Raw genomic sequence first — 27,225 nt, 5'->3', positions numbered from 1 at the left:
ACATGTCTGCGCTAAGGTCTGTAGCAGTTTGCCTGGCTATCTGGTCAGCAAAAGCGTTCCCTTTTCCCACATCATCTATGACCTTACGATGTGCTGCACATTTCATGATCGCTACCTGCCTAGGGAGTGAGAGTGCCGAAAGCAATTGCACTATCAGGGGACCATGCTGGATCTTGGTCCCATGTGAGGTTAGGAACCCTCTTTCCGACCAGAGCCTCCCAAAGTTGTGAGCTACCCCAAAGGCGTATTGGCTATCAGTCTATATGTTTACTGTATGCCCTTCGGAGAGTTCACATGCTCAGGTCAACGCTATAATCTCTGCGGCCTGCACAGAGTTATGCGGAATCCTCTTAGTTTCAACAACCGTACTCAACGTAGTAACTGCATAGGCAGCTGTAGATGTACCATCTGGGAGTTTGAAGCAGGAGCCATCACAAAACAGCTCCCCTTCTGCATTACCTAAAGGAGTATCTATAATATCTATCCTGCCCTTCGTTTCCTGTTCAGTGGTATACAGGCAGTCATGTAATTCTTCATCACCGCAAACAGTATTTTGCGGGAAAGGTAGAAGTTCAGCCGGATTAAGAACACAACACCTCTTAATTTGAATGTGACGGGCAAACAGAATTAATTCATACCTTGTCAGCCGTGCAGAAGTGAGGTGTTGTGTTTGGGTTTTATTCAATAGGACATCTATAGAGTGAGGTACTATCAAAATTAAATCATGGCCTAGGACCATTCCCTCACTCTGTTTTACAGACGCGGCAGCAGAAGCGACAGCCTGCAAACATCTTGGCAAAGCGCATGCGACAGGATCAAGGGCGGAGGAGTAGTAGCCGCACGGCCTATTCTTCCCTCCGTGTTCCTGTGTTAACACAGCCAAAGCACATCCATCACATTCATGCACAAACAACACAAAGGCCTTGTCATAATTTGGAGTACCCAGAACCGGTGCAGAGCATAACGCGGTTTTGAGAAGCTCAAATGATCGTTGATGTTCCGATTTCCATGGCAGCGGCAGAGAAATGCCCTTCTTCGTCAAAGCCAACATCGGTTTTATCAATAGTGAAAAGTTCGGGATCCACAACCTACAGTAAGAAGCCGTACCTATTAAGGCCCTGACTTGCTTCTGTGTATTTGGAAAAGACATGCCAGAAATGAGTTTTATTCTTTCAGGTGTCAATCTTCTCCCCTCCTTTGACAGTAGATAGCCTAAATAGGTGACCTTCTGACAACAATATTGAAATTTCTTGAGTGAAGCTTTATGACCGTTTTCGACCAGATGAATAAGTAACAAAACAGTGCCTTTTTTACAAGCACTTTCAGAATCTGCAGCCAAAAGCAAATCATCAACATACTGAAGTAGTGTACAAGTAGGTGGCAATTCAAGGGTGTCGAGCTTCTCTTTCAAAGCTCTACTATAAATGCTTGGACTTTCAGTATACCCTTGACACCGGCGAAGAAACCGGACAAACAATCGGTATACCAGAAAACCCTACAGAAACATTTGTTTGCCCTGACAGTGGAATGTTTGGAACCCAGGAATGATCAATGGAGCACTTCTGTGCTCCAGTGTCTATCAAAAACTGATGTTTCCTATTCCCCACTAACAATTCAACGTAGGGACCTTTCTGATTAACGGGAATAGGTGAAGTTTCCAAACCCTGCTTCAGGCAATCCTAACGAAACAAAATGTTATCGGAAGGAATCTCTTCAGAAAAGTAGGCAGCAGAAGGGTGATCAAATATGTTTCTTGCGTCCACACTCGAAGTCTGATTTTCCTGTGAAAAAGGTTGCTGAGGATCTTGTGAAAACTGACCTCTATCAGGGCCCCCTGCTCCAGGGCGACCTCTAGGTCGTCTACCCATACTCCCAAACGCATTGTTTGACTTTTGTCGAAGGACGGGGCACTGTGCTCGCCAATGACCTTCCTGGCGGCAATAGGCACATTGATTAACATTCACAGGACCCAAAGGAGCGTTTCCTTTTGGGACATACTGACCTCTGATCTGTGAAGTACCTCCTCTGGGATTTCTAACAATTTGTTGTAACAATACTTTAGTCTTCAAATCTCCTTTCCTCTTCTCTATTTTCTCTTTTTCATTATTCACACGGTTCTCATAATACTGAGCCATGTGCAAAACTTCAGATTGGGATTTCGCCTGCCAAGCGCTCTCAGAGGACATAATCTGTGACTGGATGTCGGGCAACAACCCACATACAAATTTGTCCACAAACAACCTTTTCCCAGACTCTGTGCCCAAGTCCTGTCCACTGAAATCAGAGAATACCTGTTCGAATCTATTAAAGAACTCGGTGGCACCTTCAGTTTTTCCTTGAACACAGGCCGTAAGATTGTCCCAAATAATTCTTTTCTCAGGAATTATGGTTTTCAATTTTGCGACAATTCTATCAGGCAAAGTAAGTATTACCTGAGGTGGTTTCTCACCAGCTGGTCTTTCCCCATCAAACCTAGTCATGTTAGCCCACGTATCTCCTAATCCTGGCACATCGTCTATTGTTCGAACCTGCATCCATAAATCTACGGGCAGGAGTACAGGGAATAGCAAGTCAATGGGCCTCATTACGACCCAGGCGGTAAGTTACCGCCTGGGTCGTACCCTTACCACCATGGATCACCTTCCTCTGCATTTCTACTGTATACTGACTATACGTGTCATATACTTCATCTGGCGGTATCGATGAATCCGAGATCCATCGAATCGCATATTTGGTACAAATTCGTACTTCCTCAGGTGCCGATCTACGACACGGAAGGAACCGTTTCTGTACATACATACTGTCGTCTTCATCATCCTCATCCCGTAATCTCTCAAAGTCCCTCCTATACTCAAACAATCTCTCAACATGACCATGTACTTTCTCCTCTGTGTCCCTCGAAAGTGCTAAAGCATTTAGATCCCTCACCCCTTGTGGCAGACCCGAATTTTGTAATCTACCCCACATTACACATAAATGAGTCCCCAAACCTTCGATAAAAACATTTTTCTCAGGAAAATTGTCCATATTTGATAATGTGGAAAAAACGTTAACTTGATCACCTTTCTCCATACAGTGCTTAGCCCATGCAAACAATTCCCGTTTCTTGTCTGCAGAAACAGTATTACGAGTGACAATCTTTGACCCCGCACCTTGATCAACTTCAGTCAATACAGAACCAGTCGGGAGCGGAGGTGTGGGCAAATTAAATGAGGGTGCAACTATCGGCACAGGAGGAAGGGGTGGCGGGATAGGTGGAGGAACAACAACTAGAGGAATAGGAACAATAGGTTGTACAGGGGAAACAGAAATAACAGCAGGAACAACAGCAGGAATGGGCAGAGCACCCGGGAGAGGATCATACGGAGGTGGCGCAGAGGCACCAGGCCTGCGTTTGTTTAACAATTTTTCAATAAATTCTTCAGAAACATGGAAATCTTTAGAGGGATACATTTTCTGGATACCTAGTGAGAAAGCCCTATCCATATTTTTGACTGACTCCGAATGTTTTTCCTTATCATATAACAACGCCTTTTCGGCATTTGTTTTATGACGGCGCGCATGTTTATCCCTACTTTTAAGCTGCTGCAATGCTTCTTTTTTCCAATTCTGCAAAACATCAAATGCTGCAGGTCTGGCCTTCTTTTTTAGCAAGACCGATTCTAGGTATTCAATACGGGGGATCTCGAAACTACCATTGATTGGCCACTGAAATTCGGAAGCATGTCTGGTTTGTCTGTGCCAAATATCATTAAATACTATGCTTCCAATGCCATACTTACAGTACATAGTACATGCCGGCGACCCCTCCTGTGGTGCCAGGTGGCTAAATTCCAAAGATTGTCGATCGCTGCGGAACAGAGCCCTAAAGCAGCTAGACAATTTCCCAGGCATTTCACAAAAAATTGGTGTTACCTGGTCAGTAATTGTGTCTGCAGATACAATACACCAAATTCAAATTGTCAGGGTTAAATTAAGAGCCGGGTCACGACTGCACCTGACCAAACCTAAGGAGGGCCGTACGGTTTACCAACGAACTTACCTAACGAATTTTACCTTGAGTTTGGTGGTTTCGACAAATCTGCCCCCCTCAAAAATGGACCCTCGTCAAGATGCCGTGTCAGACCACACGACTATCGTCCAAGGATCGGATTGTGCAGCGCTGCCGAGGTATCGCGTCTCGTTCGGTCGGGCCCGCAGTATCACACCGTCCGATCCCGGTTCGATAGTCTGCATCAACCTTCAATGATCCGGCATCAATCTTGAGGGTCCCTATTTGGGCGCCAACTGTGAAAACATAAAAAATAATATGAGGCCGGGAAGCCCAAAAAGAAACACACCAACACAGGTTACAAAGAACATACAAGTGCTTTATTTAAAAGCTACAACAGTTACCAAAGTCAATTGACAAACGGATAGCTATTCGGCTCTCAGAGTAACGTAACGAACTTCAACGAAGGTTCGATGCATTAGTAAGAGAGATCGTACATTGGAATACTTGGGCTTTTTATACTCTTTATCCAGCCCTTGGCCAACCCCCTCGCGGGTTAACCATTCTAGGAATCAGGCCTATGGGTTCCTAGCCAGGTCAATCCTATAATATATGCATTTTGATTAGTTTGCTGATATAGTTGTACATTTACACATAGGTCAACAATAGGACAAGGTCTCAGTTCGCGACTCCGACAAGTGGCCTGCAGGCATATTAATTATTCATGTGTACGGAGGTCACAACGGCCAGAATCTTACTCAGAATGTCATTCGGCCTCCATTTTGATGTTCAGGGTGACTTCCACATTACAAGAGAACCTAAAATGGCGGCTTAATCCAAGATGGCGACTTACATTACTTTCTCTAAGGTCAAGACCTTGCCGCGGAGTTTGTTCGCATATGAGGTTTAGACAACTTGGCATAGGCCAATACACATACAATTGCTGCGATAGGAGGCATAATATTGTTTCAATTGCGACAGCAGCTTCCTTGATAATAGTGGCGGGGAATGTGTCCCCATGGCAGTTAGATGGCTTAAGTCTCTTGATGATCTTTTCAACCTCCTCAGTGGAAAGAGGTGTGAAGCTGAAAGGTTTGCAGGAGAAATTGGGTGTGGGGGTGTTGTGAGAGGGGATGTTGCCTGCTGACTCTGAGAGGAGGTTTCCACACAGGGATATACATTCGAATTGTTACAGTGAGGCCAGGGGCACGTGTTACAGGTTATGTTTTCAATGCAGCAGATACAGATTTAAAATAGCAAGCGGTTGCGTCAAGGACATCCAGGTGCTGATCGGTACACACATCGTGTCCTGGCCGTGACTAGCAGGAGAGGCAAGGGCCGTGACAAAAGAGCAACATTCATTCGTTAGGCAGATGGGGGGCAAGGAATGCATTGGAGCAGACTGTGGAGCTTCCAAGTCAAATAAGTAGTTCAAATTAAAGGACTCAGGTCTCAAACATGAGTTGCGTATATATCAGGTAAACATGCATATCACAGCAAAACAGCAATACAGTTAATACGTGATGATATCCATTGGTCAACAACAAGAGCTGGCACGTAGTAGCAGAGGCACAAATAGGTTGGTGCGGTGCCCTGCGATGACTGCCCGCAGGCATCCCCGCCAAGACCACACACCACCCACAAGCCACCCCTCACCTCTGACACTATCTCAGACAGCCCAATTACAGTACACTCCACTCCCCATACTGCCCTCACCTCCGGCACTGCCCCCAAGCATCCCCCTCAAGTCCAGACACCACCCACCAGACCCTCTCACCTCTGACACTGCCCCCTGGCATCTCCATCAAGTCCAGACAACACACACCAGCCCCCCTCACCTCTGACACTACCCCAGGCCGCCCCCTGAAGGTACACTCCCCTCCCCACACTGCCCTCACCTCTGACACCAGCCCAAGCACCACCCTTAAAGTACTCCACTATCCCCACACTGCCCTCACATCCAACACTGCCCCCAGGCAGCCCCCTAACGTACAGATACCACCCACAATCCCCTCTCACCTCTGACACTCCCCCAGACAGCCCCCTGACAGTACACTTCCCTCCCCACACTGCCATCAGCTCCGACACTACCCCAGGCAGCACCCTCAAAGTACTTCACACTCCCCACATCGCCCTCACCTCCAAGACTACCCCAGGCAGCCCCCTGATAGTACATGCCTCTCCCCACACTTCCCTCAGCTCCTACACTGCCCCCAGGCATCCCTCTCAAGTCCAGACACCACCAAGCAGCCCCCCTCATCTCCGGCACTACCCCAGGAAGCCCTCTGACAGTACACTCGCCTCCCCACACTGTCCTCAGCTCTGACACTACCCCAGGCAGCACCCTCACAGTACTCCACCCTCAACACACTGCTCTCAGCTCTGACACTGCCCCCAAACATCCCCCTCAAGTCCAGACACCCCACCCACCAGCTCCCCTCACCACTGACACTGCCCTCAGGAATCCCCCTCAAGTCCAGACACCACCCACCAACCCCCCTCACCACTGAGACTGCCCTCAGGAATCCCCCTCAAGTCCAGACACCACCCACTAGCCCCCCTCACCTCCGACATCACCCCAGGCAGCCCCCAACAGTACACACCCCTTCCCACACTGCTCTCACCTCCAACACCACCCCAAGTATCACCCTTGCAGTACTCCATCCTCCCAGACCACCCTCACCTCCAACACTGCCCCCAGGCAGCCCCTTCAAGTACAAACACAACCCACCAGCCCTCTTCACCTCTGACATTACCCCAGGCAGTTCCCTGATGGTACACTCCCCTCCCAACACTGCCCTCAGTTCTGAAGCTACCCCAGGCAGCACCCTCACAGTACTCCACCCTTCCCATACTGCCCTCAGCTCCGACACTACCCCAGGCATCCACCTCAAGTCCAGACACCACCCACCAGTCCCACTCACCACCGACAATGCTCCCAGGCATCCCCCTCAAGTCCATACACCACCCACAAACCCCCTCACCTCCTACACCTCCCCCAGGCATCTCCCTCAGGTCCAGACACCATCTACCAGTCCCCTCAACTCTGGCACTACCCCAGGCAGACTCTTACAGTACACTCCCCTACCCACACTGCCCTGAGCCCTGACACTGCCCCCAGATATCCCCCTCAAATCCAGACACCACCCACCAGCCCACTCACCTCCAACACTAACCCAGGCAGCCCCTGACAGTACACTCCCCTCCCCACACTGCCCTGAGTTTCGGCACTGTCCCAGGCATCCCCCTCATGTCCAAACATCACCCACCAGCACCGACACCTCTGACACTATCCCAGGAAGACCCGACAGTGCAATCCTCTCCCCATACTGCCCTCACCTCCAACACCCCCCAGGCAACACACTCCAAGTACCCCACCCACCCCAAACTACCCTCACCTCCAACACTGCCCCCAGGCAGCCCAGTCAAGTGTAGACACCGCCCAGCAGCCACCCTCACATCTGACACTACAGCCCCTGACAGTACACTACCCTCCCGACACCAACTCAGCCTTGCCCTGCCACTTCAGCCCCCTACCAGTGCAATATTGAACAACAAGTCACTCAACTCAACCTCAACTCAACTGACCTGCCACCAAAATGAGGCACACTGGTCACATACACACCCATATACCCACTAACTGGGTGCATTGATCCTCAATCCATGTATGTAGGCCATAACAAGACACTGTGGTACAGCACAACCAGTGGCACAGCAACAAGAATGCAGAACTCAGCAGCTGCTATGCAGTAAAAGCACCACCTACAAGTCACACAGCAAAGCAATGTGAAGTAAAGTGATGTATCATTGTGCACATATGCCATTGCAATAGTATCAAAGTGCTGTAGGTGAATGACCCAGGTATAGAGAACACAAAACACTCACCGATGGGACAGAGTCACATGTAACGTCAGTGCACATTTGCAAACAACACTCAATGAATCAATATACTGAAGACAGAAAGTACAGCAACCAAAGGCCCTGCAAGTATCATAATCTGAACATGCATGGACTGGGGCGATGTGAAGGAAGTCTGCGAGTGTGTGAACCAAGCAGATGGATGATGTATACAGCCACATATTCCCAAAGTCAGATGCAATGAAGAAGATTCACAGTGGCAGATGAGTAACATGACATGAGCACACACTGTACTGAATCTGATTTGTGTTTTTTGTTGTCCATGCATTGGGTGGCAACCCCACCCCTGCATGACTGAGGACCCTATGCCACACCACCGCAGTCATGCCTACAGCCCACCTGAGAGTCACAGAAGAAATGTATAGCAAAATGAAAGCAAACCAGACAATGTCCATGAACAAAGGATCAATAATCGTGTGTTGAATAACGCACAATTGTATTACAAATATATACACTATACTAAACTGCTATGTAGAAAGGGGGAAATGTCCAAGGAAAAAACTGAAATCCCAAAACACACAATAACTATTTACCTAGGCAGCGGCTAAATACTCGTCCATTAGGTTCACCAGGGTAGAGTCACAATCTTTATCCTCCACTTGTAGGCGGGCCATTGTCCTGTCCTGGATGACTTGCAGGCTGTCCCTCATCCTCCTCTCCTCTACCCCTGCAAGCCTCTTCCAGGATCTGGACCCGCCTCAATGCCCTCCTCTCCACAACGCCTGCCCTGGCAACCTCTGGCACCCTAGCCCGCTCCATCTCCCCCATCAGCCACAAATACAAAATCCGTCTTGATGCACACCATTTCCCATAAGTCGCGGTGCTCACCCTACCAGGTGACTGATACAGTGCAGTTTGCCTCCCTGATGTAGCATGGCCCTGTGAAGAGTGCCCCTGGACACTCCCATAGTGCTGCTGCCTGGCCAAGAGTACCCTATGCATGCACCCCCGCCATCTGGATGTTGGACGATGGGGGGTACACTACAAGCACTGTCCTGCTGTGCCAGCTGCCCCGTTGATGCCTGTTCCTGCATTGGTGCCTGGGCAGGCACAGCAACCACCTACACTGTACTTCCAGGGACTTCCACCTTAGGCAACGACATGCTAACCACCAGACCGGGTGGTGTGGGCAGGACAGGAATATAGGGGGCCGTGATGGGAACCGGAAGGAAGGCCCCCCGGAGGATGACTGGGGCACAGAATGTGGTAGTGGAGGAGGGGCAGCTGAATGCACCAGTGCACAGACACCACCCGAGAGCATTGCACTTTCTAGCTGCATCAGGGAGCCAGGCATTGATCTCTGGTGATCTGAGAGCCCCTCCCTTATAGTCATCACATATTCACGGATCATGCTGACCCGCTTTGCTATCCCAGCCAGCAGGGCATGGTAAAGCTTAGGGGTGACCATGTGGACCCAAAGGCGGGCCCGGCCTGGATGGAGGCATCCACGAGGCACTTAGTCTTTGTACATGTTTTTTGCAAACTGACACGTGATGATATACGTGAAAACCAGAACATGTACAAAGACTAAGTGCCCTGAAGACAGCACCAACAGGATATACTATGTGGATGAATTTCTGTGTATATTCTCATGATAAAGCTCTATGTTGGTTCTAGAAACACATTCTTGAAGTGTTGGCACAGCCTTTTGCCCGTAGAAAGCAGGGAGGGCATAAGTAACAGTGGTGGTTAAAATATAAAAATACCCCATAGTCAGGCATAGGAAAGGTTTTTGAAGTGTCAGCTTCTATGCAACTTGTGGAAGTTGTGGAATATGTACACACAGTAAAAATATGTATATTTTTGATAATTACATGGTTATTCGCCCGTTTTTTGGTTAAGGGGCGTACATGAGCAAGTTGATATGCATCTAAGGTAACTCACTCTGAACAGCAAGGGAAGGAAGCTGGTTTGTGGGATTCTTTAGATTTTGTATTTCATTGTCCTCACCCACACAGCCCCTAAAAAGAGGACTATTGCAGCTCATTGTAATTGATGCTCCCATGTGATGTCATTATACATTAAAATGTCACATTTGCATTACTTTTCCCCTGGTAGGTGTGGCGACTTGACAGTTGGATGTCCCCTCATTGTGCATTACAGTACTGTTGAGTGTCAATGTGGCCAGTGCTTGCATGGAGATGATGGGGAGGGAAGGGGCACCTGTCAGCAAACGCCATGCAGCAGCAGTTGCTCACTGGACCAAGTGTGTGTATCCGCAATATCTGATGGTTGCATGTCGTGCCATTTCCTGTCAGAGTACTCCTTGGAGCATATGTACATTGTTGTCTCTTTTGAAATGTATCAATATGTCTGTCTCTGTCAATGTGCAGCTAAGGATGCACCAAATGCAGAGGAGGAGGAGGTGGAGGAGGAAGAGTCAGTTATGTGGCAGACCACCAGTGGGGGACATGGTGGGGTAGGCTGTGAGAACCCACTGGTGCTGCTGACCATCCTGAGTCATGCTGCAGACTCTTCAGACTCTTTTGACTCAGATGTCTCTGATGCTGAACCGGATGTGCATGCCTCAAAGAGGGCAAAGGTGAGAGCCCCAATGGGTGGATCAGTCGGGGCCTGTGAGTCTTTGGTGGGGCAACTGGCTTAACAAGGCCAGTCAGTGGTGGCCCCTGCCTGCGGTGGTTATGGCTGAAAGGCCACCCTCCCCTGAATTGCTGTCGGGTCCTGGGCCTGATGTCCAAGGGAGGGAAGCAGACCTGCAGCGAACACCAGGGGCACTACAGGAAATTACATGGTCCCTTGCATCAGACCGCCGTCGGCCCTGCATGTGCGGGGGACGTATGCAGCTGGGGAGACAGAGTGGAGCAGCAGATGTTGCGAACCACCTTCCTACAGGCATATGTTTTGGATAAGATATCTGAGGGCATGGATAAGATGGTCAAATCCCTGACCCCATCAGTGGCCTGGGTATAGCAACATCTGTAGGTCATGTGTTCCTCCTGCCGCTCCCACAGACTGCACATTGAGGCCAAAATCAAAGGAGGCTGGGCTGATCTGGGGTGCATGCAGACGCCAGCCACAAAGAGAGGCTTTGAGGCTTGAGATGGAGGTCCGAGGAGCACGCTCCATGCAGAAATAACAGCCCAAAAAGACTGATCCACAATGACGTGGGTGCCTTCAGGCAGTCACTCTCGGAGGAACTCCATGCATCACGGACATCTGCATATGCAGACTCTGTTGCCTTCCGTGATGCAATGCATACAGACATCACCGGCTTAACTATGATGGTGCATTCATCAATGTTACACATGACCGCCGCCTCTGAAGGAAAGGCCCTGACACTGCATGGTCTGCCTCCAGCACCATGCCAATCTGCAGATCAATCGCAGGATGGGGGTCCCAGCACAGATATGCCTCCTGGCCCACCGTTGCTATGAGGTCCATGAGCCCTCCAGGGTGGACTCCCCCTCTGTATATGATTGAAAATTGTTCTTATATTTTAAATTTTTCATGGACATGACCTTTTTTTTGGTGTCCCTTGTTTTGCCATGAACACATTTTTCTTTGATTTCAAGATCCCTGGCCCAGATGTTGGCATGTATCTTTTGTTCATCCCTTTCCAAGGTGGAAACTTTTTCTGTTTTCTTACCATTTCTCTTGAGTTGTGCAATTGCCCTCTCAAGGCCATGACGTTTGCAGTGGTGTCCATGCAGCCATGCACATTGACGTCAACTGCTATGGTTGCATCATGGTGGATGGGATGGCATGTGCAGGTAACATTGGGATGAGTGAATATTGACACGTGTGTGCGGCGTGTATGGTGCTGTCCTATGGCTGTTATAATGCATTGTCCCATGTTGTTACAGTGCACCGGAATGAGATGGTGACTGCATCCCAGGGGAGACACCTTGCACCCTTTGACATCCCATCTCTCCATCTCCATGCCCTTTGCCAAGCACTGGTCCTCCTGTAATGCATTTGGAGACACAGATCCTGGTGGATGTGATGCAGGAATTACATCATGCTGGCTCAGTCAGCAGGTAAGCACGTGCATGTTCTGCCTGTGTAATTGTTAGCATGTCTTCTTCATGCAGTACACATCATGAGAAGCTGGTGGTGTTCTTTGTGTCACGGTATATGTCTGTACTGATTTGTGTCTGTTCACATGCATGTGTGTGTATGTGCATTTGCACTTCTATTACAGGCCATTATTTCTGTGGATGCCCTCATGATGTTGACCGCATGTTTGGAAGTGATTCTGCAGCACTATTATCACATTCCTCATTGTTTCGTTCAGTGTGGATGCACGTACTGTTTGGCCATATGCATTGTTGGTGCTTCTAAACTTTGGGGGCCACTCTTCTACTCCCCCAGTCCTTATGTTTCAAACCGTGCCCTACAGGTGTTCTCCCTGGGCACACTACTCTTTGACCGTTGCCAATTCTAAGTCCACTTCCTTCTCTGCTTACATGTCCCATCCAGCCAGGCCACAGGCCAACATGTCCCTTTCACATTGTGAGGCATGAATGCACGGCCTACACTGCACAGCTTCATGAAATGGGTTCTGGTGACTCTGTTGTGGACATTTATGTGCATTGATTCGACAGGACATGTTTGTCGCACTTGATGCATGTTGGTTTTGACAGATATGCACATGTATACCTCTGACTGACTGCTTTCTGTGTTACTCAGTATGGTGACCTTTTGTACATGCGTTTATACTGATGGTTATCATCACTGGTGTGTATTACATGTTTTCTGGTTTTAATTTCTACTTCATGTTTACTGCCACAGTCTGTATGTACATAATGTAGTTGCATGCATGTCTGACATCCTCCACTTGGCTTTATTCGGTGTCCCTGTGCCCTGGAATCCATGCACACTTACTGGGGCAGTCTCACGCGGGGGCTGGGGGGGGCGTATTTTGGGGGTGGATGCACAGCTGCATGTCCTTTTGCTGTGTTGCCCAACAGGGGTATATGTTGGCTGATGTAGGGAAGGGGTATGTGCTTTCAGTACCTTAGTTGCTTGGAAGTGGGGTACATTTGTGTTGTTGTGTAATGCATGCAATTGTGGCATTTTTGCATTGGTTTCTGTGTGATGGGGCTACTGATTGACCCTACGCATGTGCCTATTATTTGCCAGTCTGTCCTTCACCGCCCATCACTTTTGTCATTCATGGCCTCTACATGTGAACATTTTTCTTCTATGTGCCATGTGTGATCTGATGCCATGATGGTACTTCAAAGGTATTGTTATCACCATAGTCCTCCCTATGCCGAATTCTATATGCCCTCTCCCACAGTGATGTTGGGCATGTCCATCCCTGTCTCCACTCCAGACAGTGTATTCCTTGCTATGGTGTTCACATGTCCTTCCCTTTCTCTCTGTCTCTGTCTCTCTCTCTCTCTCACTCTCTCTCTCTCTCTCTCTCTCTCTCTCTCTCTGTTGTGCTACTCTCCACTCCTAGGCAATTCTCAATCTGTGTCATGTCACCCTCTTGCACCCTGTGGTCCTTCTGCGTAGGTGGTCTATGCCTGTTTTCTGATTCGCTAAATGGTTGTCATGGATCTCCACTGTTTTTAAGTTGTTGCAATGATGTCTTACAATTTGAGGATGTGTTTCCTGATGGGATGCAGTGAATGCAGGCTAGGTGGGTACCCTGTGCAGGTACAGGTAAGTGAAGGGCACTCAGGAATATCACTTGTGGTGTGGTGTTTAGCAGGGAGTCTGGCACTATGTGCATTCACTTTTGTTTAACTTGGTTTGTGGTGGAGGGGTCAAAGTTCATCGGTGCATGTGTCGCATGGTGTTCTTGTGGTCATGGGTCTGTGCATGATGTTTTCACACTTGTATCATGTTACCACAGGTTGCAGGATCATAGCTGTGGTTGGGCAATCTCTGTAGGGCCTTTCTTGTTCAGTTGTCAGGAGGGAGACAGGGCCAGCTGTTTGTTGGCTGTGACACGTGGTGATGGTTGTGGTGGTGTGTTTCCTTGTGCTTTTTACATGTGTATTGCCTGACGCATGGCATCCCATACAATGACTGTTATGATATGATATGATATGACATTTGTAACACACCTGTACACAAGTGTTTCTCAGCGCGACAAAACAAGGAGGGGGAAACAGAGGGAGGGCAAAACAACGATCTTACTAAGCCTTGTGCCATTCAGATTCATGATTGTTGATTTGTGTACACAGAAGACACTATTTAGCTTTTTTTGGTCAGGGCTCACCATTCTTGTTATGCGGTCCACAAAATAATCCACACACATGACAACGTTGATGCACATGTTTGGGATGATATGTTGTCAAAAGACACCAGGTACACTACATTGAGCAGGGTCTGTTGTTTGCCATGTATGTGCATGCATGGTACACAATGGGGATTACAGCTGCATGTTGACAGCTGATGGGTGCATGTCAATGCTACCTTTGATTCAATGCACACATGACCCAATGCAATTCGCAGTGAAGGATGTGTTACTTTGCACATTCCAGCTGCTTGCTCCCTTTTGTGTGCATTTGTCTTTTGTCTCTGTTTCTCATTGCTTTGTCATGTCTGCTCGTGTGTTTCATGCCATTTACCTCGGTACCCAACATTCCGGTCTGACATCTGCCTCTGTGAAGTGGTGCCTTCTGCAAGATTCTGTCTTCAGTGCAATCAGTGAATATTTGGGTTCAGATATTCTTGGGCTTTGCATCATCGGTTCCCCTGCCAGTGTTCACTGCACTGCCCCAGTGCTACGCTGATGATGGCATGCCATGTCACGGCATATGAAATACTGCCAGGGTGAACTAGCCTTTTATTAGTCTCAGTGATGTACTTTTTGTAGGTCCGATCATTGTCATGCTGAATAACAAGTAAGATATGCATTTCTCTTGCAGTTCACTTTTGTTGCTCAAATTCAAAATGACTACTTTGATGTCACTGAGTATTGTGTGCATTGCTGCAGTCAGGGAATGGGTTGGCCAGTGTATGTGTTTTTGTTGTGTAACATGCATTTCGGGTGCAGGGCTTTACTTGCATGGGTTAATTGGCTTCAAGCTAGTACTATGACTTACTACTTGTGGTTGCATGTGTGTGGTTTGGTGTCTACATGCAGTACAGCTGTTGTCCATGTGACAGTCGTCAGCGAGTTTGTTTATTGTGATGTGTTGTTTTTGGTGTACTACATGTGCACTGTTATTTGCAGTTGCTGTGACTGTGTTGGTGAATGGCACAGTGCCATGCTGCTTATGGTCACTAGTCACTGTTGATTTTGTTATGCAACGGCTAGGTTGCTTGCTGTATCTGCCACTGTGGCCATTTGGGTGTGTCAATCACTTTGTCTCACTTTTCAATTGTGTCATGTTCAGTGTGTTTTTATGATATAGAGTGTATTGTCTCCATATTGGCTATATGTATGTTACATGTGGATCCTGACACCACTGCGTTTGCGCTCACAGCAACAAGAATACATGGGTGCCTGTCATGCACATTCTCACAGTTTTGCAACCCTATTTCATTGGGCTTATGGGGATTAGTGAAAATTATACTTTTGGAGTCCATGAATGCCTAGCTGCTCATAATTGATAGTTGGCAAGTTGCTGAATTTATCTGTGGCAACACATATTTTGGGTGACATATATTTTTTTACCATGGTGGAGGTGGTATACTCCCACTTGCATGTCTTTCATTTGGCCATTTTTTGTGCATTCTGTTTTATGTCTGCTGGATGCACACAATGTTTCCCTCCTAGGGGCACATTCTGAGGGTGTTTTTGTGGGCACACAGGATTGCCCCATAGGAATCATTGAATGGCATCTGAGATGTGGCTTGATCGTGTGTACTCCACAGTTGCAGGATTTTACGTAAAGTATGATTGCACCAGCTGGGTATGTGCAGCCTCTCCACATGCCCTTAAGCCAGCCATCCGCAAGGATCATGGCTGTGGGTGCGGTGGTGGCCCACCAGCATGTCAACTGCAACACCACGCCATTTAGCGACATTGTGCAGGACGCATGTTGCCACAATGATCCTGCACACAACTGGTGGTGCATATAGCAACACACCACCAGAGTGGTCAAGAAAGAGGAAACGTGACTTAAGCACTCTGAATGTGCGCTCCACTATGCCTCTAGTCACTACATGAGCACTATTGTACCTTACCTCAGCTGGTTTGTTGGGATTCCGTAGGGGCATCTTGATGAATGTGCTCAGCAGGTAGGCACTGTCCCCTGTAAATGTGTACATTAACATTAACATTTGTTGGCAGTGTCTATTGGTAAGTGTGCAATGTGCATGCATGTGCATGTCTGTTCATACTCACCAATGAGCCATGCGTTCCCATGGCTGCCGGCTACCAGGTTCCGGTGTAGTGGTGACATCCGGAATATATAACTGTTCTGTGTGCTTCCTGGATAGTTTGCTTCAGTTATGATGCCTTTGGCATCGCACACAACCTGAACATTGATTGAGTGCCAATGTTTGTGGTTGCGGTATATGTGCTCTGTCAATCTGGGGGGACGCAGCACAACATTGGTGCCATCTATTGCACAAAGCACTCATGAGAAGTGTGCCACAGCCTGTTCTGCATTACTATTTGCCTTTCTGCCAGTGTTCTTGGCATACATATGTGGCTGCACACAGAAGGTGGTTCAGTTATGCACATCAGCATCTGGTGTAGGCAGTGTGACTGTGTGGACTGGGAGATACTGCCTACTATATCAGTGGTCCTCTTGAAGGATCCAGTTGCCATGAAACAATTTCCTGGAGAAAGAGGTTTGCATTTGAGCACATTTTAATATCCATAATGCCGTGCTGTTGTGGCTCAGAACTAGAGGTGAACTTCCTGCGATGGCTACTTGGTGGCATTGTGGAATGTGTGACTTGGCTCAAATGGACATTCCTACTTTCACATTTAAGGTGAAAGGTTTTTTTTTCAAACATTTTTATACCCACCATAACTTTCTTGGTGTTGTGAAAACAGGGCCAAATGCTCCAACCACAAGGCTGCCAGTACTAAACTGCACTGATGATCCACAAAAAGGGTGAAGCCAGGTGTGTAGTTGTCCTGGCAGCCTTGCGAATGTTTATCTTGGTTTGATTAAGTTATGTATAGAGTAGCATTGCCCTTTTAGACAAAGACAATTTCCTGGAGAAAGCGGTTTGAATTTGAGCTAATTTGCATACCCATAATGCCTTGATGTTGTGGCTCAGAACTGGAGGTGAACTTCCAGCGATGGTTAGCAGGTGGTGTTGTGGAATGTGTGACTTGGTTCAAATGAACTGTCCTACTGGGCTCTCAAGGAAAATTGGCACTAGGGCAGTCTGTCTCTATTTCACTTCTTCCAGTTTACCCCTTCCCAAGCCCAGGCATCCTTAATGGGCATGTTAATTGCTATTTCATGGGTGACCCCTGTCTGTCGTGTGTCTATTTAGTTAGTTATTTATTTAGTTATGTATTTGTAAAAAAGTGCAAAGCCCAAAGGCAACTAGGCACTGATGCATACTTAGGAAAATGGTTACAGGTTTACGAATTTAAGAAGATGGTTGCAGGTTTACAAAGCTTTGCGGCATTGTTACAAGGTTACATGTATACACAATACACAATTTACACTTGTAGACATCTGTGCAGGCATTACAGTGTTGCAGCAAAGATATTACCAGTTTGGGCATAGATGTTCTTGTGCTGGTTCCTGCAAATAGTGAGTTGCAGTGGTCGATCCCGGATCGAATCAAAGCTCTGGCCAAGGTGATAGAGTTTTCCATGGAGAGGAAGGGTCGGCTAGCTCTTATCAATTTGGCAGTGTAAGCCGACGAGGAGACAATAGCGTTGACCTGTCTATTTGAGTTGGGTGAAGAGTCGATGTACACTCCCAGTGCTTTTATTTCATTGGCGACTGTGATAGCGTTGCCATCGATATTGAAAGATTTGTATGCCGGAGGGAGGTTGATTAGTCTGGTTTTGTTACCAATGAGGATTAACTCAGTCTTATCGTCATTAAGACACAATTTGTTAAGCCCCATCCAAGCATGGATAGCCAGATAGGTTTTGTTTAGGTTTTTACAGTCTGTGTCATAACATCAGGTAATAGATATGAGTATTTGCGTATCATCCGCATAGTTTGTGTACGTGATACCCATCTTGTCAAGTTTTTCAAATAAGAGCTTGGTAAATGCATTATATAATGTGGGTGACACGCAGGAACCTTGTGGTATACCACAGGTTACAGGGACAGGAGGGGCTGCTGAGTTGTCCCAAAAAACCCTCATGGTCTGATTAGATAGAAATGATTTAATCCATTTGCTGGAATCTGGTGAGAATTGGGCCGCTGTCTCAAGATGTTGGCAGAGAAGCTTGTGATTGACTAAATGGAAGGATGCAGAGAGATCTAATAAGAGGAGGATGCATAATTCCCCTTTGTCCTGGTATTGATCCATTTATGTTTTCAGGTCTAATAGCGTGGTCTCCATGCCCTGGCTTGGTCTGAAACCTGATTGTCTTAAGGCCAAGAGGTTGTTGTCTTCCAGGTGTTTTGGATCTGCAGGTAAGCTGCCCTACTGAGTATTTTTAGTAAAAACTGTACAGGAGTTATGAAATGGAAGTTAGTGGGGATGTTAGTGTCTAATGCAGGTTTTTTGAGTAAGGGTAGTACCCAGGCGTTTTAGATCTTTTGATACTGTATTGAAGCAAATGAGCTGTTGATAAGGCTGGTGACAAAGGGTGTGAATTCCACTGCGCATTCGTTTACCAGAGTTGCCGGGCAAATGTCACCTTTGCCAATGTCTATCTTGGCCTAGTGATGTTTCCCTGAATCGGGGGCTGCATAGCTCACTCAGGATATTGTACTCTTTTCCTGACCTATCCCACTTAGTGTTCTAGGGAGTTAGGTATGGTGTCTTATTTTGCTCATTGTTACTCTCACTTCTCTCATGCCCACTCGTACCTCACCCTTTACTATACCGGCCTCCCAGATGTTCTCCTCCGATTAACCTAAAGTCCCTCCGGTCTAACACTCCTCATTCATACATCCACCCTTAGATGTTACCACTCTCCTTACTCCTCTACTCTAACCTCTCCTACCCCAACTGCCACTCTACTACTTCCTTCACTGCTACCTCTGTTTTTCTTCCTTACTAGTACTCCATCTGCTGCTCCCACTCTACCATTGCCAGTACTATCACTACTACTTCTCTTACTATGACTACCTCTCCCCTCATTCCACCACAGCTAGTACCGCTACGACTCTTGCTGCCTCTCCCTCTCCACTACTATCACATTCACTGCTGTCGCTAGCTCTAACACTCACTACTGTTTACTAATATCTACTACCATGTCCTAAACCCACTACTACTTTACTCCTTCCATAACTGCCACTACTTCCTACTAGTCCCAACTGCTTCTACCTTTCACCAGCACTATCTCCTAAACTGTCACTTTTCCACACACTCCTTACTCTCACTCACAAACACTCCACAGACCCCCTCTTTCATAGCCTCTGCTCTAATTTTGTTCTCGCTCACTCTGGTCTCTCGGACGTCTTCCTCCACCTACTTTCCTCACTGAACTAGCACACACTAAGCCATTTACACACATTTACTTTAATACCTCCACCCTCCTAAGATCGGGTACATACCCTGTCCAATAATGTACATTCCTTGAGGGTGTGCGTCGGGAGAAAGACTAAGGGAGGGCTGATAAAGGCTTGCAAGAAACCTCATTCTTGCTCCAGCTGTGTTTCTGGGATAGAGTTTGGGCCAGGAACTGTTGGCCCTTCCCTGCCAGTATTCCTTTGGATCTTTGGACATTATTACCCTCCTTTGTGGGCTAGTAGGGTTTATTATAGCCATCTCTGATGGCCTACTGGGATCCCCTCTTTGCACGGCTCCAGCTGATGCTGGAAGTTGGAGCCACACCTTCCTCCTTCTGAGGAGACTGGTGTTGTCCTGGTCGCCAAATCACTGTCTGTGATAAAAAAAAACATGTTATGGAAGGTACTTTATAATGTCGTATTGTACTCAATTTCAGACATTTTTGTACTTTGTGAACCTTATAATTAGTACAGTACAAGTATTATGCTTTAAAAAAGTGTACTGTGAAATGCGCTCAGTTCCTGTGTTTGTTTGCATAATCATTGGGTCTGTGGGAAAAATAAATCCATGCAGGATTAAATAAAAAAACAAAGTTTCACCAAATCTTGACTATGTTGGTCTGGTCTAACATGGCGACATGTCAATTCGAATTAGGTAATATAGTTCAGAATTATTTTCAAAAAACCTGTGTTTACTAAGGTCGCGTCTCTCTGGGTTTGTGGCTTAGCCAAGAAAAACACCACATGTTAACATTAATATAGAAAAGAAAAAAGGCATTTCTATATATTAAATAATCTTTTTGAAACTGGGCGCAGTCTCACCCTGGGTTTTCTCTTCTATATTAAATTCAAAAAACATCGACATTCATTTGATGTTATGTCGCACACTCATTTTTATTGATGTCTGCAGTACTTACAGGAATGTTTAAAGTGACATCTATGTGGTTTTGGTCTTGCAAGCACTGTTGCAGTAGGAGGAATTGAAATGGTGTATGATATGTAGATACCAGTTGTCGTACTCTAACTGTTTACTCTTTTTTAACAGTATCCATTTATGCTGTTTGATTGCTTTTGGTGTTTTCTAAGTACTGTACTATTGCAAACTAGTACTGCAGGATTGTAGTGGCAGTTAGATACCTGTTGGTGTATTCTAACAGTTGGTAGTTCACAAATTGTTGAGGGTATGTTTTGTAGCACTTTGATTGCTGAAGGTTGATTTTAGCAGTTTGACTGCTGGAAATAACATTGTAGTTAGTACTGTGGGTGTAGTAAGATACCAGTGGTGTATTCTGGTTGTTGATACTTAATAAGTCTTGAAGGGTTGAAGAACTTTCTTTTTTGCTGGTGGAATTTAAATTGTGAAGTAATGGGAAGTAATATTGCAGTATTACGGTTGTAGTTAGATACCAGTTGGCGTATTCTAATTGTTTATAGTTTCACAGATTTGAAGGGTATGTCTTCAAGCACCTTCATTCTTGTTGGCAGATTTCCATTTTCCACTATTGCCAAGTGGCACTGCAGTATATTGGGTGCAGTTACTTGCAGTTGCATATTTATTGCAGTGGTATGGGCCTGGTTACACAGCTTTTGCCTTATTCTAACAGTTGGTCGTTTTACAGGTCATTGAGGACAGTGTGTAGACTCCCATACACAGTACTTTTCTTTTAAGTACTATGGGTGAAACAAAATTAGTGTGGCTTTCCAATAGTTGTTGTTTCTGTGACTATAATCATCAGGTCATTGGGGAAAAAACTGTATAGCACCGCAACTGATGTCCTCATGGGCCAGTTGGTGTAAACTAGGTTTTTCCAGTTTACAGGGCAGAAGGTTATTTTTCATTTGCAGTTACATATATCTGTTGGCGGGTATTGGGCAGTAGGCTATGCTACTTTTGTAGATCAGTGAGTACATTTTGGTTTCAAGAATATTAAGTAGGTATTTGCAAGATTTGATGTTAATCTCTGCTTTAGAGTAATGGAAGTATCATTGCATTCAAACCACCCACATTTCTTTTTAATGTATGCAGTGTAGTGACCTGCAGTGGTGGCGACACCCCTGTGGTAGATTATGCCTACTGTTGTGACAGTTTTCTTGCCTAGTGATACTTGCCGTGTGTGTAGCTAATAAGGCTGCAGTTGTTTTTTATACCATCTGCATTGTATTGTAAAAACATTACTATTATGTATTGGCTATGTGACTGTATATGTAAGGTGGAAAGATTGTCTGAATTGCAAGTAGTACATAATATGCCATGATTTGTATTTTGTACCAGGTGCTGAAATGGAATGGATTCACAGTTAGGTATAGATACATACACAAAGTGCTCGTTAGGGACTTGTTCCTGCGCTACATGGCTGCAGAGAGTGCATGTATGTTTCCACATGTATGAAATCTATAAGATTTAATTTATAGGTATGTTTTTGCCATTCCAGTATCCAGTACTTGCAGTAAGTACATTAGAAATTCTTGTAGATCTTCTTGTGTGTTTATAGCGAATCTGAACGTTCCTGCACAGTAGTTCAATTCATGCCTTATTCCTGAGACACTGTAAGTGTTGTCAGGATTGTTTGTTGCATTTCTATGAAGGAGCAGCATTTGTAAACACAACTGGTCAGCACCATTTAAGTAAATGTTTCAGCAATTGTTGGCAATTGGAATAAAACATTGATTGCAACATAACAATCCATTTCCACTTGCATGTACACACTTGTGACTATTGATGCACTCAGGTGTGTGTGTCTCTGCTACCAGTCAGGCACGCACTGTGTGCATTTCCAGGGGTCATGTTTTGGGGATGTGGCACTTGTCATCTGGCCAGTCACTGGGTCCATTGGGTCACTCCTGCCCTGTTTGGGGGGGAGACATTGTGAGTGGGTCCATTGGGTCACTCCTGCCCTGTTTGGGGGGGGGCATTGTGAGTGGGTCCATTGGGTCACTCCCATTCACACTTATGGCTTTGTACTCTGTGCACTTACCAGCATCTGCAGGTGGGCTCACTCCTGCCATTGCCTCTCCTATGCCATGGATGCCTTCGAGGTGCATGACACTGCTGCTGCGCTCCTCCCACGACTGCAACTTGAGAGGGGATGCAGGGCCTCCACCAGTGCCAGTGCTGTGTTGGCGGTGTGCAGTGATGAGGTTGCGCACCGGAGCCTGAGGTCATCCCACCTCTTATGGCAGTCCTTCACAGAGCGTGTGGTCACACCGACCGCTGTGCACTTGCGCGCTGCCTCTGGCCACACCTCCTTGCGGCGTTGCTGAGTAGGGCGCCGCTGGTCTGCGCTAAAGAGCATTTCTGCATGCTCAACAATGTGCTCCACGAGAACTGTGAGCTCAGCCTCACTGAAGCGCTGTTTTCGCTGTCTGTGTGCTGGGATCCTGGATGCCATGATGGTGTAAGATGAGTTGTCAGTCTCAGGGAGGTGATCTGACCTGTGGTGTCTGAGGATGGCAGTGGATTGTGCTTTATATAATGGCCGCCTCTCTGTTTCCGTTTTTTTTCCTGCGGTCATGGTATTTCCGTTTCCGGTGTTTCCGTGTCGGCGGGGGCAGACACGGGTTTTGCACCGTTTTCTGTGGCATTAAGTCCGTGTGCATGGGTGTTTACATGACGGCGGTGGCTCTGTTTCCGCCTCAGTGTGTTACTCGTGACACACATGCCATAATCGGCCCTTCTTTCCACAACCTTGCGGTCGCCGAAGCGGGATTACCATCGTCACGGAATCACCAGAATCCAGCACGGCGGACTCGTAATGAGGCCCAATGTTAACATTTTCTCCAAGCCATCTGTGATAGAGATAGAGTTTTCTAAGCTACTTAGTCGTGCTGTGGCTTGTTGACACATAGACACTGTCATACCGAGCACGTCCAGTTTGTCTATGGAGTACATTTGCACTATTGGTTGCATTTATTTTTTCAACATTGTTTCCTTGAATTGTGCACAGCTTGCTAGGGTTGGCATTAAGGACATACACTTTACATTGTTGTGTGCTAATTGTTCCATGACATCAGTAGCAGATGTGTTATACCCGTATAGCTCATGGATGAGTGTGCAAGTTAAGATAGACTGTGCTTCCTTAAAAAGCACACCAATCTGAATGTTTATCAAAATGTTAGCATAGGTGAGGTCTGCAGACTGACGCAGGCTTTCAGTTAGTTCACTGTACTGGAAATGTTGCCAGAGATTTACATTTCCTATGCTGCCAAGCGTGTTATGGCACAGTTTGTGTCCTAAGGTTTTAAAAATAGGTTCACCTTTCACTGGTGTTAATTGAAGATCTCCCAAAAACAATAACGTGTTTTCCTCCAAAGAGTTCTTCGTAGTCCATTTTAAGGTCCTCTTTCAATCTAAGGCGAATCAAAGCTAACTTTAGGTTGGAGACCACGCTCCTCTCATCTATCAGGTGCATTTTCATTTGTTTCAAAATTCTGCATAGCTTCATAGCAGCTTCTGCTGAAAGTTTGTAGTAGTCTTATTTGTTTTGGTGTTCTAATGGAAGGAGTAGCAATCGGTGTAAAGTAACACCACCTATGCTGTAGGCAGCTAAACCTGTGGGGCAGTTACAACAGCTGAAAGCTTATTATTTGTAAATTGTTGGAGGAACTTGTTGATGATTTTTATTAAGAATGTTTTGCCTGAACCAGCTTTACCACTAATTGTTTTATTTATTTTATTTTGCATTTTTAAAGCGCTCACACAGGCCGCGAGCATCGAGGCGGTGTTACAGGAATTTTTTTTATATATTTTTTTGTGTAATAGTTTTTTCTCTTAGTTGCATATTTATAACGTGCTTAAATTCCCAGAGGTTTCTAAGCACGGACCCGGGGATTGAACCTGTGTTGCTTCATGTTGTCTTGCTTCTTTCCAAGACGAGCACATTGCTGCTGAGCTATCCCCCTGGGACAAACATAAAGGAGGACAGGTTTATAGTTTTGACAGGTACTAGTTTTAGTTTTGTGCTGCACATATGTTCAATTTATTTAGTTACTTCTAGGAAAATTCTACGCTGTTCATCATTCAGTTGTGATTTCAGTAGAGCAACATTTTCTTCAGATTTCTCACACTGACACATGGTGTTTTCTACTTCAGTCATGGCTAATTCTGCCTCATTTACTATAAGTGGCTCTTCAGGTGGTTCTTGGCTTCCTGTAAGAGAAGATTGACTGCTCTCAGGAGTGTCTACATTTAGTTGTGCTTGAAGTTCTTCCTTTTGTTGGCGTTCATAGTCCAAAATGTTTTTGTACTGTTTGAAGTTTATATGTTATAGTGCTTTCACTCGCATTGAAAGCATCCCCACAGGAGGCATGGGTGTCCAATAAATCTTCTTCTTTTCTCCATGGTTTAAAATGTTGCATTAGGGACATGTAATAAAGTTCTCTATGTTGATGAGTTTTAAATGATAGCTTCATATAATTAATCCGGCTGTGTTTGGTAAGTTTAACCAGGCTGCTCTCACAATATTTGACTATGTATTTACCTTTTTTCTCGTCTGGTTTAATATTATTTTTGTATGAGAAGCTTTGGGCTATGTGGAATAGACACATGGTTTCCAAAGCAGTACTCCTGTTTGTGTAGTATGTGTCCAATACATTGTTTATCGAAATGTCCTGGCTGTTGGGATCGTTTTTGCCTATTGTTTCTATGTCTTGGTACGATTTGAGAACTCTTTTTCTGGATGCAGCAGGACCAAGGCTTAGCCAGACTATGTTTTCAGATTTCCAATACAAGGCTGTACTAGTTAAATGGTCTGCGGCTTCATAGCAACCACATTCTCTATGGGAGAGCATTTTTATACCAAAGCTGTATAATTTTTGTAACAGTGTTTTGTCAGATGATATGTCATCCCAAAGGTCTTTCAGCTCTGTTTTCACAGCTTTGGTTAAGTAGACTGTGACATATCGTGAAACTGCAATGGAATGGTCTGCAATGTACTGCATATCTATGTTTGCATTCCACAAGAGGGCAATGATTGCATTGCAATCATTGATGTACTTTGATGCTTCAGTTATTTGAATGCAGTATGTATTCTTAGGCGATTTGCCTTTCACACTGTGTCTAACAGAAGATATGAAGCTATTTACTTGATCTTTTGCTGAAACTGGTCTAGGAAAACCAAAGTGGCATTTGGTGTAGTATTTGCCTTTGTTTTTATATCTGCACCGACAATACTTGCCACCTTTATATCTTTGACACCCCGTAATTTGTGCATGTATGTCACTATGTGCACTTTCTGAAGGGATTTCACAAGTGACATATTTGTGAATGAACAGCAAATCAGTGGCATCATTGTCCTGACCAAATTTAGAAGCATCTTTAATCCACAAAAGCATGTGGATGTGTCGTGCTCCTCTGGATTGATATTCTTTTCTCCAAAAGAAGTAGTGTACTTCTCCGAGGGGAGGAATTGTTTTATTACAGATGAAGTGCAGCATGGCAATAAAGCAGTGATGGAAGACTTGACACATTTACAGGGTCAAGAGAGTAGAGTTCTCTTGGTATTTTCATGTTTATCCCTGCTTTGTTGTCTTTTGTTATGCATGGGAAATTGTGCAAGTCTTCCCATGCATACTCTGCACAAATTAAAGTGACAAACCATGTGGGTGAGCCATGGTTGTGTAGCATACACCATACATCTGCATGACATCGGAACCAGTATTCTTTCATACCATGTGTGTTTGCCAAGAGATGTGTGATACTTGACTGTAAAACTTCACCTTTCTCTTGCACCTTTGGAAGTAGATGCGTAGCAGACATGTTTAAAAAGTTGGAACTTGTTTTCAATTTCTGTGCAACTCTGTAACACAGAGCTGCTAGTTCACTTTTAAACAAGAGGTGGAATATGCATTCAAAGTTTTGTCTGAATCTGGGGTCTTCAGAATACATTTATAAAGAGCGTCATTCTGATGCTGTTATTTCTGTGAATCTTTCATCGTACCTTCCACCTTTTCCACTAGGAAAGAGTAGAGGAAAGGCTTGTGCTTCTACACTTTTTTCCCATGTGCTGATTGGAGATCCTTTGGCTTGCCGCATTTGATATGTATCTAGTACATCGTCTATGGGGACTTTGGAGTGCAGTGGGTAAATTGTATACTGGTCTAAAATATTGGAGGCTGCAGTAGGATCTAGAAGTTCAAATTGGCCAATTGATGAGGAATCCTGAATTATTTTGGTGGTTTCTCTCAGGTTTTCTCCAATGTTTATTTCTTTACAGTATTCATTGTTCTCTTTAAGATATTGCAGGGCTTATCTAACTTTATTTAAGTATACTAGTTTATGCCAATTTCTTTTGTCTTTTGTAGGTAAACCATTCACTAGGATAATCAAAGATTGATCTGTTGTCCATTGTATTCCCAGAGTGTCTACATTTTCTTTAAGATCTAATGGCAAATAAACTACTTTGCCACGAATGCCTTTCAGTAATTCAGAAGGAGGCAACTTGGCTGTTTTCGGTTGAAGGTGTATTATCACTTGAAATGGGTGTACTGTTTGGATTACAATGCTCTCATACAAATTAAGCTGTTGGAGTGGTTTTGGAAGTGGGAATATTTCCAAGTTATTAGTGATAGCCCGTGAAGGCATTTGGTTGTTATTATCAAGTTTTCCAGTGCAGTATGTGCAAAGTATTGAGGGGTTAGTAATTTCGTATTAGTTTTCTGCTATAAGATAGAAAGCTAATTGGAACCATTGAGATTTCTCATTGTCTTCTATTTTGTACATTGTATCTACAGTTTTGATGCTCTTTGTATAAAAAGTTCTGCCACAACACACACATATTTGGT

This window comes from Ambystoma mexicanum, chromosome 6p, assembly GCF_040938575.1.
Source record: "Ambystoma mexicanum isolate Mex_15411 chromosome 6p, UKY_AmexF1_1, whole genome shotgun sequence".
NCBI lineage: Eukaryota > Metazoa > Chordata > Amphibia > Caudata > Ambystomatidae > Ambystoma > Ambystoma mexicanum.
This window is presented reverse-complemented; position numbering follows the sequence as displayed.